A 17,679-nucleotide genomic window follows, 5' to 3' on the forward strand; every position below is an offset into this window, starting at 1 on the left:
GAAGTTGTTAGTTTCATGCTGAACAACTAACTCCATCCCACATATGAGAAAAGCCTAGAAGGAAAGAAGTCCAGTCAACACTGTTAACTCCTTCACTCCTCACGCTCAGCAATGTTCCAAGACTGAGCTGGTCAAACTTGGTTTTAAGCATCATATCTAAATGGTTCTGATTGACATTCAAAGGTACCTGGGGCTACACTGGACATCACACCTTCAGATCTTCTTACTGTTATTTAGCATTGATTTTAAAAATGATTTTCAAATAAGTGGGCCTGAGGATAAACAGAGAGCATTGTGGAAATAGAGGGCAACCACTAAACATCATTAAAAACAGCGATACGACAGCGAGGCTTCCGAGAAAGAAAGGTGCTTGCCACAAAACCTGATGACCCGAGTTTTGATCCCTGGTATCCACAAGGTCAAAGGAGAGAACTGACTTTAGAGTTGGCCTCTGACCTCTTGCAATGCCATGCACAGTGGCAAGAATGTGCATCACATATGTATATATGTATGTTAAAAATTTAAGGGATATAGATTTGAGTATATTGTGTGAATAATAATTTTAAGATGGGAAGAATCCCCCATTACCCTGAATTTTTGCAGTCACAATCATGTACAAACTATGGCCTGTGAGGCCAAATCCTGCCTATCATCACCATTTTGTAAATAAAGTGTCACTTATTTATATGTTATCCATACAGACATTCTTTGGTATAACAGCAGAATAGCTGAGTAGCTGCAGCAGAAATCAAATCGCCACAAAGCCTAAAATGCTATCTCTTTATAGAAAATACTTTTATTTTTGGCTGTAGAATGGTGGGATCACATGCTTTGTTGTACAAAGCCAGATCCTTAAAAATAATGTGTGTGTGGTATATGTGTATATAAACGTTCGTGTGTGTTAGGTGTGGGGAGGTTTCATGTGCACACATGTATGACTGATGTCTCATGTCTTATTTTTCAGACAAGGACTCTCACTGGACCTGGATCTCACCAATTAATTAGAGTGGCTGACCAGAAAGTCACAACACCTGGCAAGCCTTCTCTGTCATCTCCCTCACCACTGGGATTACAGGTGCACTCCCCCACGGGGCTCTGAACTAGGTCCGTGCATTTGCATAACAAATTTGCTTCACCCACTGAGCTACCTTCTTAGTCCACTGCACACCTGGGTTATTTTGTTGATTCCATAACTCCTACCTGAAGACCCCAGTATTTTAAAATTTGGGGGTTGGTTCAAAGATATCCCAGTCCTCTGCTTAGAAGCATTATAGGAGCAGGTCTAGGCACCAACCCCACACAGATCTGAACAGATGCTTATTTTTTCTTGTGCCCCTGAGACAGATGGTCCTCAGAGAGGGGGAGAAGAATTAGTCCACAAGAGAGAATTCTCTGTGCAGTACTAATTTTGGAAATTCGCCCCTGATCCATCTGGCCAATGAGGATTCCTTAAGAGTACCTTTGCCTAACATTCAGGAAGGGAATCCTGGGTCCCAGTGCCCAAACTTTGGATATTTACTACGAAAACACCAATACAGCTTTGCACCTTGGCCACTGAGAAAGGAGCCTCAGATAGTTATAAAGGCAGGAGATGTAAAAAATGAAGCCACTGATAGCTCTGTCCTTCAGGATCCTGTTTAGAAAATTCCCTCAGTTTGCTGACAGTGTTATTTCCTGGGGTGTGGGAAACAACCTTGCTAGTCCTCCCCCAGACACAACAGGAGCAGACCCTTCCTGTCTGGCCTGCTAAACAGCAGCTTTCCTCCACTTGGGGCAGCAGGCCTCCTATCCTTAGCCACCCTAATTCATCTTCGGCACCCTGTCCTTGTTATGCCAAAGGGTGTTTTCTCCCTGAACAACAAACCATAAATTTACAGTGTTAATTAGAACTCTGATCTGAGCTTTTCCTCTATTTCATTCCTAATACTTCACATAGTGGAATGCTGGCACATAAACAGGAAGGAGATAAAATGAAGATTATACATAAGGGAAAAGTTAGACAACCAGAAGCAGAGGCATTAAGGGAAGCAACTGCTGACAGTCTTCTCATTTAGTCTCAACCAATAGTACTCTGAAGTCTGATGGACTTGGTATGAAACCCCTGTTCTACTATTTACTACCTGGGTAATCTCAGAGTCCTTGTCTATAAAACAAAATAACCGAGCTCCTTGTAGCATCACTGTGGGGATTGGGTGAAAACGTGTAAGTCATTAAACCATTTTTTTTTTAATAGTGATTTACGGTGACTCCTTAATGTGAACTTAACAATCAATACTGAGCACAGTGCCTGCTAAGAAAACAGTCGCTGTTAGATGCAGACACAAAGGTGTACTAGAGAAGACATCACAAGAAATATCTCTCTAAACTTTCTTCTGAATCACGTACTTGAAAACAAACAAACAAAAAAGTCTAGTTCAGAAAGATTATATTCTGCACACACTCTTCCTATCATTGAAGACACAAGATTTCCTATTTGGGGTCCCAAACCTTGTATGGGGTCTTTTGTGGACATAAGGCCGTTCTCTAGCATTATGCCTCTCCCAGCTCCCACATCACAGGGAAGGATAGCACCACCTCAGATAACTGGAGGCTTCTGCAGATCATGCTATAATCACATCAACGCGCTAGGAATGGGTTACACACCCACCATTATCCAGCCGGTTATAAACAGTTCCTGTTACAAAGAAAGTATCAGCTGCTGTAACATAGGGACACAGTATCATATAGTTAAATTTAAGGTGGTAAAGCCCCTTGCTCACATCCAGACTCACTATTTGTTTACAAAAACCTTATTTCTACATTTTTCTATAGCGGTAGGTAGTGATCTTCCAGATAAGAATTCTAATCACACATAACGGATAAGGACCTCATTCGTTAACTTTGCTTCCTGCCATAATGGAATACATGAAAGAAAGCAACTGAGAGGAGGAAAAACTTCTTAAGAGTGGAGACTTAGGAGTGGCAGCCCACCACTGCAGAAGGGTGCTCACTCACATCCAGGGAGGTCAAGACGCAGAGAGAGGTGGACGCTGCATTCACCTCAGTTTGCAGCCTCCTTTTTCCTCTTATTCAGATCGGGATCTCTGCACAGGGACAATGCCACCCACATTCACAATGTGCATTCTCCCTTCAGCTAAGAACTCCCCAAGTGAGTGTTTAATGATGTCCCATGCAGTCTAAATTAACCATAGCTAGGACAATGAACACACCATACAGCAGGAACCAAGATCTGGTTTTCATGAGACTGGGCTGGGGACAAAAGGACAAAGGGTTTTAATAAATGAAAGCTAATACTTGGTTGCATTGTTGTGGAAGCGAATGGGTGGCCAGGGCAGAATACAGAACCCAGCTGCAATGACTTCTCACTGCTGTTAATCTCATGAAGCTTACCTCTGGGGCCACTGCCCTGAAAGCAAAGCAAAACTGCCCTGCCTCCTCTGCCAGATGTTGCTTTTTCCAAGCTCCCTGGGTTTAGATTACACTGAGTTCACTTTCACCCATGTTGTGAGCTAATTACAAAGAATCCAGAAAGGCAGGATCGAACTGGGAATACCGCAGGCTGCGTTAACAAACCCCGGCACCATCTGCTGAAATATCAAGATGCTTGTTTAAGAACTTGCCTGTCAGAGGAAGCCGCAGCAGGGGCGGTGGGGAAGTTCTCTTAATAATTACTTTTTACTTCTCTTTTCAGAAAAAGGAGCAGCAGGGCTCTGAGCATGGTGAACATTCCAGAGATGAAAGGCCATCTCTGTTCACCTTCTGTGGGTACTGGTGCTGGCAGGGGAGAATCCAGAGGGCTTCTGTCATCAAAGGAGGAAAGATAAAGTCAAAGATATGTGACATAAAACCAGGTGCAGTGGCTCTGGCCCATACTCTCAGCGCTCAGGAGGCTGAGGCAGAAAGGATCACCAGGTGTTTGAAGCTAGCCTGGGCTACAGAGCTTGTTCAAGGTCAGCCTGGGTTGCCCTGAGACTTAAAATGCAACAAAAGAGATGAGGCATGCTCATTTTTTGGTGTTTACCAACTTCTGGAAAGCCCTTCTCTGTTTATAATAAGTTGGTAACAGAGACAGTTAAGAAGCATACTACTTAGGGAAATTATCAGACGCGTGATTTTTATCACACGTATGAACAATCCTCCATGGCTTACTCGCATGGACTTACTCGTATGGAATCCCTTTTGTAAACTGGATTCTTCACTCCCAAACAGGCACAGTTGAAGACAGCCTCAGGTCTGTAGATAAGACTTAGGCCCACAGCACAACTCCAAGCAAAGGAAAGGAAAGCCTCATGCCTTGTAATGTCACTGTTTAATGAACTCAACACAACCTCCAGTGGTCAGGAACAAGACAATGGTAGTAATAGAACAACCACTTTATTTTATTCCTCCAGTAAAGAGATTTATTCATTTTCTTCCTTGTGTGATAGGGGAAACAACAGTAATAAGAAAAATAGCAGCAAGCAAGTTTTTTTGATTTAATGTGTGTGCATCTATGAACCATGTCTACACCTTGTGCCTAAGGAGACCAGAAGAGGGCACTGGGTCCCCTGGGACTTGAGTTAACGGATGGTAGCAAGCCACCAAGTACATGCTGGGAATCAAACCCAAGTCCTCTGGAAGAGCAGCCAGTACTCTTCACCTCTATGCTATATTCTAGCTAACACGTTTTGAGCATGTGCCTAGTAACAGGAATCATGCTAATAGTTTCATCAACACTTTAAGGAAGTACCATTCTTATAGGAGAAAAAAAAAAAAAGGATGCCTACAGAGATTATAAATCTCAATCAAATAACTCGTAACTCATGGGTTAGGCAAGATGGGTAGAGGAGAGATGGAAGCCAAGCTGCTATACTACACAGATCAACTGCCTTTGTGGCCATGGTCCTGGAATACAAATGGACTGAGTCACCTTAAGGATGGGAGCCATGGAGAAGTAAGATGGCATCTTGCAAGAGCCCCAATATGACGATTCATGGGGACAGCACACAGAGCTCATAGCAACAGAAATATGCCAGGCACCAGAGTCACAGAGAACACCACTGTGGATATCACTACTGAGCTACACTGAGTGCTTTGCTAACATGCTTTAACTAATATACCTCCCCTTCCCATAACTGGCTCACACAACTCACCTCTAACCTAGAGACCGAATGATACTATTAACTACAGACACAAGAGCCTGGAGGCATGGACTGACAAGAACCACAAGTGTAATGGGGGAGGCAGGCAAGCCCGGAGTGAGCCTCATGAGGCTCACATCCCACAGACAGCAATTCTGCATCCTTCTGGGATCCTGCCATGCATTCCCTGCATTTATAGACATGACTTATACCCCAGGGAACACACAGGACTACTTCCTGGGCTCAGCAGTCCAAGTACAGTGTCCTCTTAGGTAGGCACACACAAAGGAAACCTTTCCTACACTCCAGTGCAAAACATAACAAGGGCAGACTGCTAATTTAGAGAACGTCTTTCTTCACTCGGGATGGATTTCAAAGTCATTTACCAGAATTCAAAGTTGCCTGGGTCCTGATTCCCATTTACCAGGAGGCTGGTCATTTTTCATCATTTCGTAGAGGGGTGGCTCCAAGCTTAGCCCTACCATCTGTCGTCCCTCACCAGCCTGAGGGATTCACAGCAGGGCAGCAGAGTTTGCCAACTCTCTCCAGCAGGCTCTAAGGGCAGAGTTGACAAATCACTTCCCAAGCCTGGGTAGAACAGACAGAAAGAACAGTCACCTATGTAGCCAGGCAGAACCAGAAATTCACGAACAACAGGTCACCACAGAATCAGTGTCACCCTCCAGAAAGAAAGGAGCATGCCTGCAGCAACCAGGCCATGGAATTCACTCCGAATTCCACCTTCAGACTCCAAAGGTCTCCAGAATAAAAAGGCTAGAAAAACCCCTCAGTGGTAACTGAAACCTCCTGCTCCATGCAACCAAAAATTAATGAAGCTGCAAAATAAGCCAACAAGTCTTTAAAATGAGAGCAACTTATTCATCCATCTCCTGGGAAGAATATTTAACCTTAGAATAGGCAGGGCATTAAAATATTTATGCCTCTAACAATTAAACTTCTAAGATAAGGATTTTTGAATATCATCACATCAGAGAACACCTATTTGTAGGTGGTCCTCAGTCACCACATAGCTTCCTGCTGTCCATTTTGAGCGGGTAAGGAAGCAAGAGTGGGATGCTTATATCCGCAACCCTTTTTATGAAACTACAAGCTTCTTCCAAACACAATTTTAACAAACTGTTTGGTCAGGCATGAGAAAGTGCACTATGTTGGAAGGGACCAAGAGCTAACAGGAGCAAGTGCAACCACCTCATGCCCTGCCGCTCACCAGCTTCGTACATCCAGCAAACCCTCCAGCCCGCGCTTCCATCTGCTCACCTCCATCTCACCTAGACATACGATAGTAGCAACGATCTGTTCACGATTCTCTTTCTTTCACACCACACTTCTCTGACAGGTTTTCTCCCTCTGGCTCAGCTCACAATTCTCTTGCCTTACTCTCCCAAGCAACAGCAGTACAGGGATGTATATAACTGTCAAGCGTTGGTTGGCATTTTCATGTTCAGAATGGTTTGGGCAGCCTATGTTTAAGGCCCAGATTTCAAATGCAGCTCTGCAAATAAGTACTGGGACGTGACCTTGTTTCTGTAGCTATAGAGAGTGGAGTACCACACCTTGTTCTGTAAAAATCTGAGGGGTTTCAGAGGTGTAAGATAAAGAGAAGCCCTTGGTAGTTTGACTGTGTGCTAGTGGATGACCACACACCCAAGAGTATATAGGCGACACAAACCGGACTCAACGGAGTTTCTAAAAAATGAAGTCACAAAGTTGGGTGGACATGAAAGATCTGCAAGATGGGAGTAAATGTCATCAAAATGAAATTATGAAATTCTCAAGGAATTAATAATACATTAAAAAAGAGCATCTTCAGAGAAGAATTAGCTTTCTTTCAGCCTTTAGGTCCTCTACAACACCACCAGAATTATCTAGTGGCCTTTGATAAATACCATATCCCATTGCATGTACACACACATCTAAAATGAACAACAACAACAACAACAAAATAGAATTCCTAGAACATGTCTTTCAGAAAATATCCTTACAACATTAACTTGACTACTGTCCTAAAAACAAACAAACAAACAACAACAACAACAACAAAAAACACACTTATAAAAGACAAAACAAAATAAACTTACTAGGAATAAAAAAATAAATTAAGTTAAATTAAAAAAAAAAATGCCTGCCATCTCCTAACACAGCCTATGTATATCTACGAGTTATTTTTCTTGAGCTCTTAGCTGAAAATTAAGGGTAAAATAAACTGATTCATGTATCCAACCTTCTTCAAAGAGCAAAGGTTGTTAATACTGTGCCCACTACAAGTTGTGGAGAGATTATTCTTCCCATTAAACACATCATGTATGTGATGAGAACACAATAGAGAAATAATGGTTTCAATGTTATTGGGGAAAAGAGTCTTTGGGGGGAAAAATAAGTGAATTCTCCAGTTCTTCTGTTGCTTAAAATTTTGCAGTACAACCAAAAACCCATTTCATCCCAAAAAGTTTTCATATTGACATGAACACATGTTAATTCTCAGTAAATCTCAACCCAGAATCCATACCCTTCAGCCTTACAAGGACATAGGAGCTGGGGTCAGGCAGCCTGTACTCTCTAACCACGTTGATCAGCAGACTGTTCAAGAGCCTCAAAGGTAGCTGCACTCCCAATGGGTGGACACACAAAAATGCCTAAAGGCAAAGCAGTAGGCGGCCAAGCCAGCTGCCAAGAACTGCTCTAAATCAACTTCAAAAAGGAAAAGCAGGAAGGCTGTGTCAGCTGCTGAGTTCTGGTCTGTGTGTGCTGTTCAATGCTTGGCAGGGGCAGGGATGAGAGTTATCCGAGTTTCTCCTTGGAAGGAAGTGGAATTTTAGAAAAGCTGAGATGTGCAATTTTTCCCCCTCTCTTTTGATAGATAAAGAGGGCAAAGACTCTGGTCAACCCATTAAACAGCTTGCTGGAAACTGTTCAGACATGATTGCACTGTCCTATTTAATCTTCCTATCGATCAGCACTTCCCCTATTGACTATAGACACTTTGTATCATCCTAGTCTTTTGCAAACATCCCAAGCTCTATCCTTAGCCCTTCTTGAAAAGAGCTAAGTCTGGCCATAAAGACCTTAATCGCACTGAACTCAACTGCCCAAACAACAGTTGGAATACCGTGGCTCTGGGCACAGTCCAACTAATGCCACAAATCATCTGGAAGAACACCTTACAGAATGTGCATTCCTCCAGAGACTCAAAGCCAGTTTCTCTGTGCACTGCAAGGGTCTTTGTTCTAGCAAGCTCTAAGCCAGCCTTAAGTATATTCCAGCTTAAGAATTACCACACTGTGAGTATATGAGTATTTTTTGTGAGGCACACAGATCACCTAAAAACTCTGGGGAAATAGGAAATGCAGACTGTCATACACAATTGCAGGACTGTCCAGGTATTTAGTTTTCAGTAAGTTCTTGTGTGGCATGAATGCTGTTGCTCCACAGATAATATGTATGTTAACAGGGCACTGGGGAACAGAAACCACAGCCTTCATTCTGTGTACTATGGATTTGGGACCTAAGTTCACCTGATGTTGAAGGCTTGGGGCAGTGGTGGTAAGTAATCAGAATGCCTCCTCAAATGCTACGTAGTTCATTTTAGGAAAAACCCTTACCAGTGTGTGCACAGGTGTGCACTTCTAGGCAGATAATGCGCACTGCCAGGAAATAGTTTTGAGTATTCCCAGATGTAATTTCACATGTTATTGCCCAGTTAAAAAAAAAAAAACAAAAAAAAAAAAAACAAAAAAAAAACAACTAAACCTGGAGGTCTGCAGTTCCAAAAACACGACAACAGCTCAACATCAGTCAGATTGATCATTTCTGCCCAGTGAAGGTGTTTATACTAATAAACCCATAGATGTGTGCACTCTAACAGGACACCAGGCATGTCCACCAGGCAGCAACAAGCCCAACAAGAGCTACACTGTAAGTGATGTAAGGACGTTCCACACACAGAAAGCTGTCAGATAACAGCTTATCTAGCCACCAAAATAAATCAAACAAAAACCCCAAATACTTGTCTTATCAAAGGCAATAGAATAAAGAATTCAATCTGAATTTTCCCATTAAAGCCTGCAAACTTTCCTGACCTGCATACATCCCAACACAAAAACAGAGTTATTGAGGTTTCAGTTTCAAATTTAGTTCCCTATTCATTCTTAGTGATGAACAGAACACTTATCACTGTACCTACTACCTGGAAACAATCCCTTTTGTCACTTTGTTTAATGATAATTTACAATATTTATGATATTTAATGACAATTACAATAAATAATTACAATTGCTCTACTGTTCTAAATTCAAGGTTTTCCTATATGTTACCTATATAGAACACATGTCTTTTAGAATAATGAAAATTGGTCCTGCCTAGTGACTTGCTTATGGTCAAAATTCAGCAAAAGAAAACTGTTTCAGCACCTGAGAGCGGTTGGAGATCACTGCCCCAGTGTGCTTTAGAACTCTAAAGGGCATGCCCTACGATTCTCTCCTTGGGTCTGATTTGGTCAAGACGAGATGTATGCCAGGCTGTAAATTCTAAGTATAGGATAGTCCACTATACTTTGAGCAATAGTAATGCAGCTAGATTCCTTATAGCTATCACCACAGCACTGCCACTAAAAAGCAAGAGCTGAGGAGTCTTTTGTTTATAACTACATTGTTCACTTGGGACCCCTTCCCCCCAAGAAACAGTATCAAAGACAATTCAACATTATATCTCTGTCCCACTCTTACGTTGCATCACACATGATCTCCATCCCACCACACATAGGGAATAGGTTTATATGATGTCTAACAGAAAATACAGTGTAATTAACCCTTTGTATCCCCAGTTTTAGGCGGGAACTGAGAACGAAACTACTCAAGGATATAGATAGATGTGTGTGAAATCCAGCAGGCCTGTAGCCTCACAGTTTCTCCTGGAACACATGGATTCCCTTTCCATGCAGTTCCTAGAATGGCTGTTTTAGAATCTGTAATCGTTTTCAATCTTAAGCCATCCCCAAAGCAGGCAAACAAAACTGGAATGTTGAATACAGCACTCACTGTCATTTAGGTATGGTGTTGCAATGTAAGCCTCACTGGAGGCAGCAAAAGGGTGGAGACAATCTGAATGTGATGTTCAGGGTATAGCAAAGTACATAACAGAGTTAGATGGAGTTCCTTGGAATGCTTGATCTTAGGGTTTTCCAAAAGGAGGGAGGGAGAGCACACATACGTGCAACTGTAGTCTATCACTCCACGGTCTGTAGAGCTTTGGGACTGTGTTAGAAACAAGGCAAATGCCAGATATGGCCCCTTCATCTTGGATAAGAACTGCGAGCTAACATATACCTCTTTCCTTTGTAGCTTTCGCAGTTCATAATATTTTGCTATATCACCAGAAACTGGACCATTCTACAGGGATCTTGTCAGAACTTATGACAGAGAATATAAAGTTTACAATGAGTCTTAAATTGAGCAAATACCAGCTTCCCAGATTCCACCTTTCTTTTATAAAAATACAAACAATAACCTTGTGGGCAATTATGACACACATGTCCCTGTGACAGGCAGACTACGGAAGAAACAGGAAGGTAAGACACCATGAAACACTCCAGTCTAGGAAGTCGAAACATGAACAGGCATACTTCTGTATTATGGTTTGAATAGAACATGAACGTGCCCAGCCTGTGTGTTGAGTATTTGGTTTTCCAGTTGGTGGCACTGTGTGTGTGTGTGTGTGTGTGTGTGTGTGTGTGTGTGTGTGTGTATGTGGCGGGGTGGGGGGGGAGGGGGAGACCTTGGCAATATTAATATCTCAGAGTCCTTTTTTTTTCCTATGTAGAACAGGTAATAAATGGCCTCTGTTGCTTAGTACAGTGCCTGACGTACAACATGCTGTCACATGTAAGCCTTCTCAGTGGTAACTGGGGTAGGAGATGCAGCAGGACACCCTGGAGCCTGAAGGAAACACCAGAGGATATGAATGCCTCAGCTTTCCTATCCAACCCTTGTCAGCTAGTTCTAGATACTAACCCAGTATGACTCTGTCATGGAGCTATCTGGAAGTCACTGTAGAGCCAGAGCATCAAAGTGAAGCAGAGCTGAGTCTGAAGTATCAATCCCAGGTGGTGATTCCCAAAGTCAGTATCAAGTCTACCTCACCAGGGAACCACTGTGAATGCACAGCACATTTTTTTTAATTGTTTTGCCTTAGATGCTACTCAGATAAGGTCTATGTTGCATTGTTAGTGATCTATGGCTTTGCTTTCTGCAGTTTCAATACCTGTGATCAGCACATTACTACTATAGAAAGAAGAACAAGAAAAAGATGTACTTAGTACTCTCTAGCTCACACATGTGGCCCTGGTCCCTTCCCTCTATCCTTAGTCATGATTCCCTCATTGTTATCACCTTGCTTACCGACATCTCTGCTGGACCCTTATTTAAGACGTCATCACCAAAATCACAATATTGCCAAATCTCAATATTTAAAATGACTCTCAAATACATATTCTTCTATTCTAATGTTTTTAATTCCCAAGTGTATATTTTGGTTTCCAAGAAAGTTTTAGAACCCAAAGAAACAAGGAATCCATCAAGAGGGGCCGGAGAGAAGGCTTGGTGGAAAAAGTGTGTGCCATACAAGTACCCACAGGCTAGGTAAACAAGCTCCTGGATCAGCAAGAGACCTTGCCTCGGAAAACAAGGTGGAGAGTGACAGGGGACATCTCCAATATCAACCTCTGTGTTCTAGGTACATGCATGCACACACATCTACACACACCCCTGCAAACACGTGTACACACACCACAGCATATTTACAGGCCAGCCATCTACAGTTCATACCACTCACTTTTAATACTCAGAATGGGTCAGGGAAGAAAATACTGTACACTGATGAAACTTTTATGTGGCTGATTTTAAATATGAATCCTGTGGGAGACTATGACACCACTTAAGTATAATGTCACCTAAAAAGAAAAAAAATGTACAGGAAAGAAAAATTTATTAAAATAACTAGATGAAGTTTCCATTCACCAGTGTTTACATGTCTCCAAGTATATGAAAGGTATTATTGGAGAGAATATGATTAAAGAACTACTCTACCTGACTCAGTAATGGATCCAACCTGGCGGATCAAAAAGATCACCATCTGGTCAATCAATTGCTATTTAAAAGGCTGTTCTAAATATACCTACACTTAAGTGTCTAATATCTCATAAAAGTCTGATGAGCTTAAATTGATTTAGGGTAGCTAGCAGGAAACAAGGTTTCAATAGTCACCTAAGATTCTCAGTTGGAACACAATCACCAAAACCTTTCAAACCCCCACCAATTCTACTTCCACCAAAAAGCAATTACCCTGTTTTCCCTCTACCAATACACCACTAAACTAGCTTTGTACCCAACGGTAGTTTTTACCAGCCTACAATATACAGTTGAGTTCACCAAATACTGTAGTTAGCAGTAAGCTACCCAGGGAATGAAAATCAAATGGCTGCAGTACAGAAAATATGCAGGTGCCTGGTCATTTGTCAACTCTAAACTTGTCTACTATTCTATAAAGAGGGTTACACAGAATTCCCTGCTTCACAGGTGACCATGAGAGCCAGGGGAGAAAATGTACATGAAGAGAATAGTGTGACTCCTAAAGCATTCTGATTATGAAGCAGGTAGACATTCCTCCCTCCAAATGACATTTAAAGGCAAGCACACAGACACTATAAAAATAGCAAACAATCCCTTCATTTGGGCTGCTTTTTCTAAAGTGTCAGGAATTAAACTGGAGCCAAGATTCTCTAGTAAGGTATTTGAGAAAAAGACAAATTAGTGGGCACCAGACTGTACGAAAATCTTCCTCATGTTTGCCCATGCAGGCTATATCATGAAAAAGCCCAATGGGTCAAGATGTAAACACAGAAAGAAACACTCCCTTAAAATACAGAATAATGTTTTGATGAATCACGTCCAGGTTTGCATGGAAAGGATGCAGACAGGAAAGACGGAGACACAACGCAGCCCCAGCCATCTTGGCTTCCACATTCCAGCAAGGTGTCGATGCAACGCTGATCAACACAGCATGCTGATGATCCCATTGCACACTCAATTTGGCTCAGGATCGCCCAATCAAATTTGCTAAAGCAGTCGACTCCAGGAGAATCACCCATTAAAAACAATCCAAATACAGACTCTAAATGTGCATAAGGCCTTTGTGCTCTCCACTGGAGCTTATAGTATCTAACAGCTGCAACTGTGACTATTCTAGCTAATTGCTCTCAGCAACAAAAATAAACAATCGCTCCAGGAAGAAGACTGTGCCCGCCAAATATTAATGAATTTTTTAACAGTCAGAAATTTCGAATTTCGTTTAGAAGCTTTGCTACTGGTAAGTCTCAAATAAAACAGGCAGAGTTAAGGAGGTCCTCCCCCCACCACCCAGAGTACATATCTTGTATTTAATCCTCCCCTCTACCCAGTCCAGCCCCCTCAAAATGAAAAAGGAATGTGCTCTGCGTTAGAAGGAATTTAAGCAATCTGAGATATTTTAACTTGTGTATAACTTTTTAACATATGGGGGAAAAGAGTCACACTGATTGGAGCTATTTTTATCGTGCAGCTCTATCGTAAAAAATAGACATTCACTCATAAGGATGCTTGAATAGAGAGCAGGCCCAATCTATGTCTCATTGTTAAGAAAGAGGTGGAAAAAAAGGCTGCCATGCTTTCCAGAGAGCCTCTGATGGTTCGCCTGTGATGTCATGGCAGGATCCAGGTGCACTCTAACGAGTGTCTTTTAAGCTCATCAATCCTTTTAAAAGTGCGCTTCTCCATCAGCTACTTGTCTGCGCACATGCAATAAGGAGCCAGTATTTATCCAGACCCTTGCAAGAGGAAAGATCACTGCAATCAGAGACTTAGGGAATGAGGAGGAAAAAAATTACTCACCTCCAATTGGCCTCCCAGACATCCTCTTCCTAGCCCCCATTAGAGAAGAAAGCATTTTCGTTCGCTAAGGAAATAAAGGATAGATGTAGTTGACTTGCTGGTACTAGGACATCTATCTGTTCTCTATGGCTTCAGATTCTTCCTTTTCTCATCCAGGACCCTGCTACACAGAACACTGCAATCAAACTGCCAAATGAACAGCATGGCAAGCCTTTAGACATTGTCACTCTAAGCTTTACATTTGAGAGAGACCTCCAGTTTTAGACTTTCAGTTTGTCTTCAGCCCATTCACAAAAATCTAGGGGAATACATTAATGGGAAACAATGCAGAATTCTTGATTTTCATTCCTTTCTGAAATAAGGTAAGCAGCAATCAATACAATAAAAAACAAAGCAGCTTTCATTAGATATACCTTAAGTCAATCAACATGTATTATTTTATGTGTCTCCTTAGGCTAAAGCACTGGTCCTCAACCTGTGGGTCCCAACCCCTGAAGGGGAGGGAGTGGTGTCCAATGACCCTTTCATAGGCACTGCATATCAAATATCCTGCATATCAGATATTAACATTACAATTCTCAACAGTAACAATATTAGAGTTAAGATGTAGCAAGAAAAATAATTTTATGGTTGGGGGTCATCACGACCCCCAACCATAAAATTATTTTTCTTGCTACATCCAGAAACTGGATTAAAGGGTCGCAGTATCAGGAAGGCTAAGAACCACTGTGCTAATGAATGGGAACTTTAAAAGTAAAAATAAAAACATTCTATCAAAGGGGAAAAAAAGTAAATCTGAATGTTTGAAAAAGCACATGGAAAAGATTACATATACAACCACAACTTAAGATAAAGGAGACAAAAAAAATTTTTTGAACTAAAATGTACTAACTGCATAATAGAAATGTGTATACACACTCACCTTGGTTCTACTTCTACGTGCCACGCCTACCTCAAGATGATAAAGCACATCACCACAAACCAATTCTGCTTTGTTTTAGGACCTCAATGATAATGAAGGGCCAGATTACAGGCGCTAGGAGAGCTGAATTCCAGGGCCAAGTCTCAAATGAGACCTGGCTCACGTGTCTTGAATTCCCTCAAGGACCTTCCACAGTTCAGAACAAGAGTGAAAAATAGATCTTAAAGGTTCAGCCTAGAAACAGCCCATGACTGGTACAGAGAGGGCAGTTGATGTGTGTTTAGTGAAAACCAATGGCAATTAAATATAAAGCATGCATTTTAATGTTTCCTAAAACCTGTGCCACAGTGTTCTGTGGACTGTGGACATGGTATTGGTGTGCCAAAATGTGGTTCCCTTCACAGAGGCCAATAGAATGAAAAAAAAAATAGGGAAACCATTTTGAAAATAAAGAACAACAAGGGAAAAACAAAACAAAAAAATCCCTTAAGACTCAGGATAAACTTAGTTTTCAATGTGTTTGTTTTTAGAAAAGAAAGGCTATTCACTGCCTCATCAAGTACCCAAGGCCATGTAATCTTAATACACAAACATAAGCTGCAATTTACCCAAGGAGGTTCTCCTATTTTTCATACAATGTCTGGGTATAAAAGTGGTATTTCTCAAAGAACAATTTGAGGAAAAGAATATTGTTAACATGCAGTTCATTGTACTGGGAAGAAAAACAGCAACAATCATTCTTTAGGTGGAATTTTACTAAAGACTATTTATTACAAGAAAACCAATTTCTGGTTCACCTTTAAGGCAAGAGTTATGTATCATTTCTGATAGTAACTTGGGCATTTGGAGCATGGAATCTGTGTTATTCATTACTACTATGATTTTGCAAAACTTAACCCTTTCAAAAAAGGAGAAGATCTATTAACATACATGTAAAAGGGTGGGGTTAACTTCTGATACATTGCTCTTGGTATTTCAGAGAGGCTGGCATTAATTCAGAGTCCAAGAAACCAAAGCTCCCCATCGACTTAGATGCCTAAACGACCATCTCACCATTTCTCATAGCCAGTAGCTGCACCTTCACCAACCCTGCAACAAAAAAGCTTACACAGCTACCTTGCCAACCATACATCATTTCAAAGAAGAGGTTACTTGCTGGTGACAGATGGGGTCTCTTCACAGTTTCAAGGAAGTCCATAGGTAGGCTGGTTTCTTCTGAAACCTACATTTAGCTATGCAGAAAAAAAGATAGGAAAACATCAAGAGATTAAGCGGTAGAGAATGAACAAGGCTACTAACAAGTGGCAGATCCAAGAGCCATACAAGATAAAGCTGCAAGCCTTGGTCAGGGAAGGGCTATGTAACCGGCCTTTCACGTAGCTCTTTCTCAGGAGGGAAGGCATGGCTACTGAATGAACAAACAAACAGTATCAGTGTTAAGAGGGAATCACATTTGTCCAGTGTGAAAGGTGCAGGGTTGGACAGGAGAACAGCACAGCATTCTATTGCCAGGGAGATGGTCGCATGTACTGCCTCTGCAGACGCTGCACACCATGCTCCAAATGCACATCTCATATAATCCAGCACACTGGATATTTCCAAGGTCACAGTGGAAATGGACGAGAGAAAAAAAAAGGGGCAATGCTTCAGAGTTCATGTGCTTTCTATTCTATCATGGTCTCAACCGGCAAAGTTTCAACATATAAGGACTTCCTATTTCATCGTGCTCTCAAATTTCAGGCTGATATGAATTTTAACTAGTCTATGCACACGAAAGTTTAAGGAACTCATAGGTCACAGAGTTTATAAATGAAGACACTAATGTTCCCAGAACACTACAAGCAGGCAGTTTGACTCCTCTCTCCCCCAACTACTTCCACAACCCACCTACTTTCAATGACCTGGTCGACTGCTACCGCTTCTGTGTGGCTTAGCGTTCCTGTGCTACTACTCCCGAGGCCCCCCCACACTGAAAACTAAGTGTCCTCTTTATTACCACTACGGCTTTTGTGCATGAGCCTTTCCTTTCGCTGTGTATCTGTGTTTCTGAACCACAAATGGCAAGCTCTGGGCCGCAGTGAGCTCTGTCTCCCAACGTCATGTCAGCACAAACATCTGATTGCATTTGTACCTAGGATGTGGCCGGATGAAAGAGACATTTTAAAAACTGACACAGTGTCCTATCAGTATAGTCCCACCCTACATGTTTGGCTAGTTAAACCAAATATAACATTAATACCAAATTTCAGGCCCAAGATTGTATTTTGTCCTACTTCAAAGTTGGGTAAAAACAGTAAAATATCATTATAATATTCAGGCTACTTCACCATCATCATTAGTGCTTTACAAACTGTCACTCTATATGACAAATTTATAGAAAAAAGATACAAATTTCTCTGTCTACCCAACTGTTAGGTTATTACCACTTTGATTTTGCTTCACAAAGGACTTGGACAACTGGAAGAGTTTGTATTTCACAAGATTCACTGAATGAAAGGGATGTGCTGGCAACTGCATAAATGGAGCACAGAGTGGGTTCATAGGTTTTGAGCTGTGATTGGGTTTGTATAAGCCACATTAGCTCAGTGACTGCATCTGATAGCACTACAGCCATGAAGTGGCAGCTTACCTGTTCTGCCTCCTAGGTGATGGCTTCTGGGAAGAGTGGCAACTGCTCATCCTCAGACCCAGGGTCCAG

This window comes from Meriones unguiculatus, chromosome 12 (assembly GCF_030254825.1).
Source record: "Meriones unguiculatus strain TT.TT164.6M chromosome 12, Bangor_MerUng_6.1, whole genome shotgun sequence".
In the NCBI taxonomy this organism is placed as follows: domain Eukaryota; kingdom Metazoa; phylum Chordata; class Mammalia; order Rodentia; family Muridae; genus Meriones; species Meriones unguiculatus.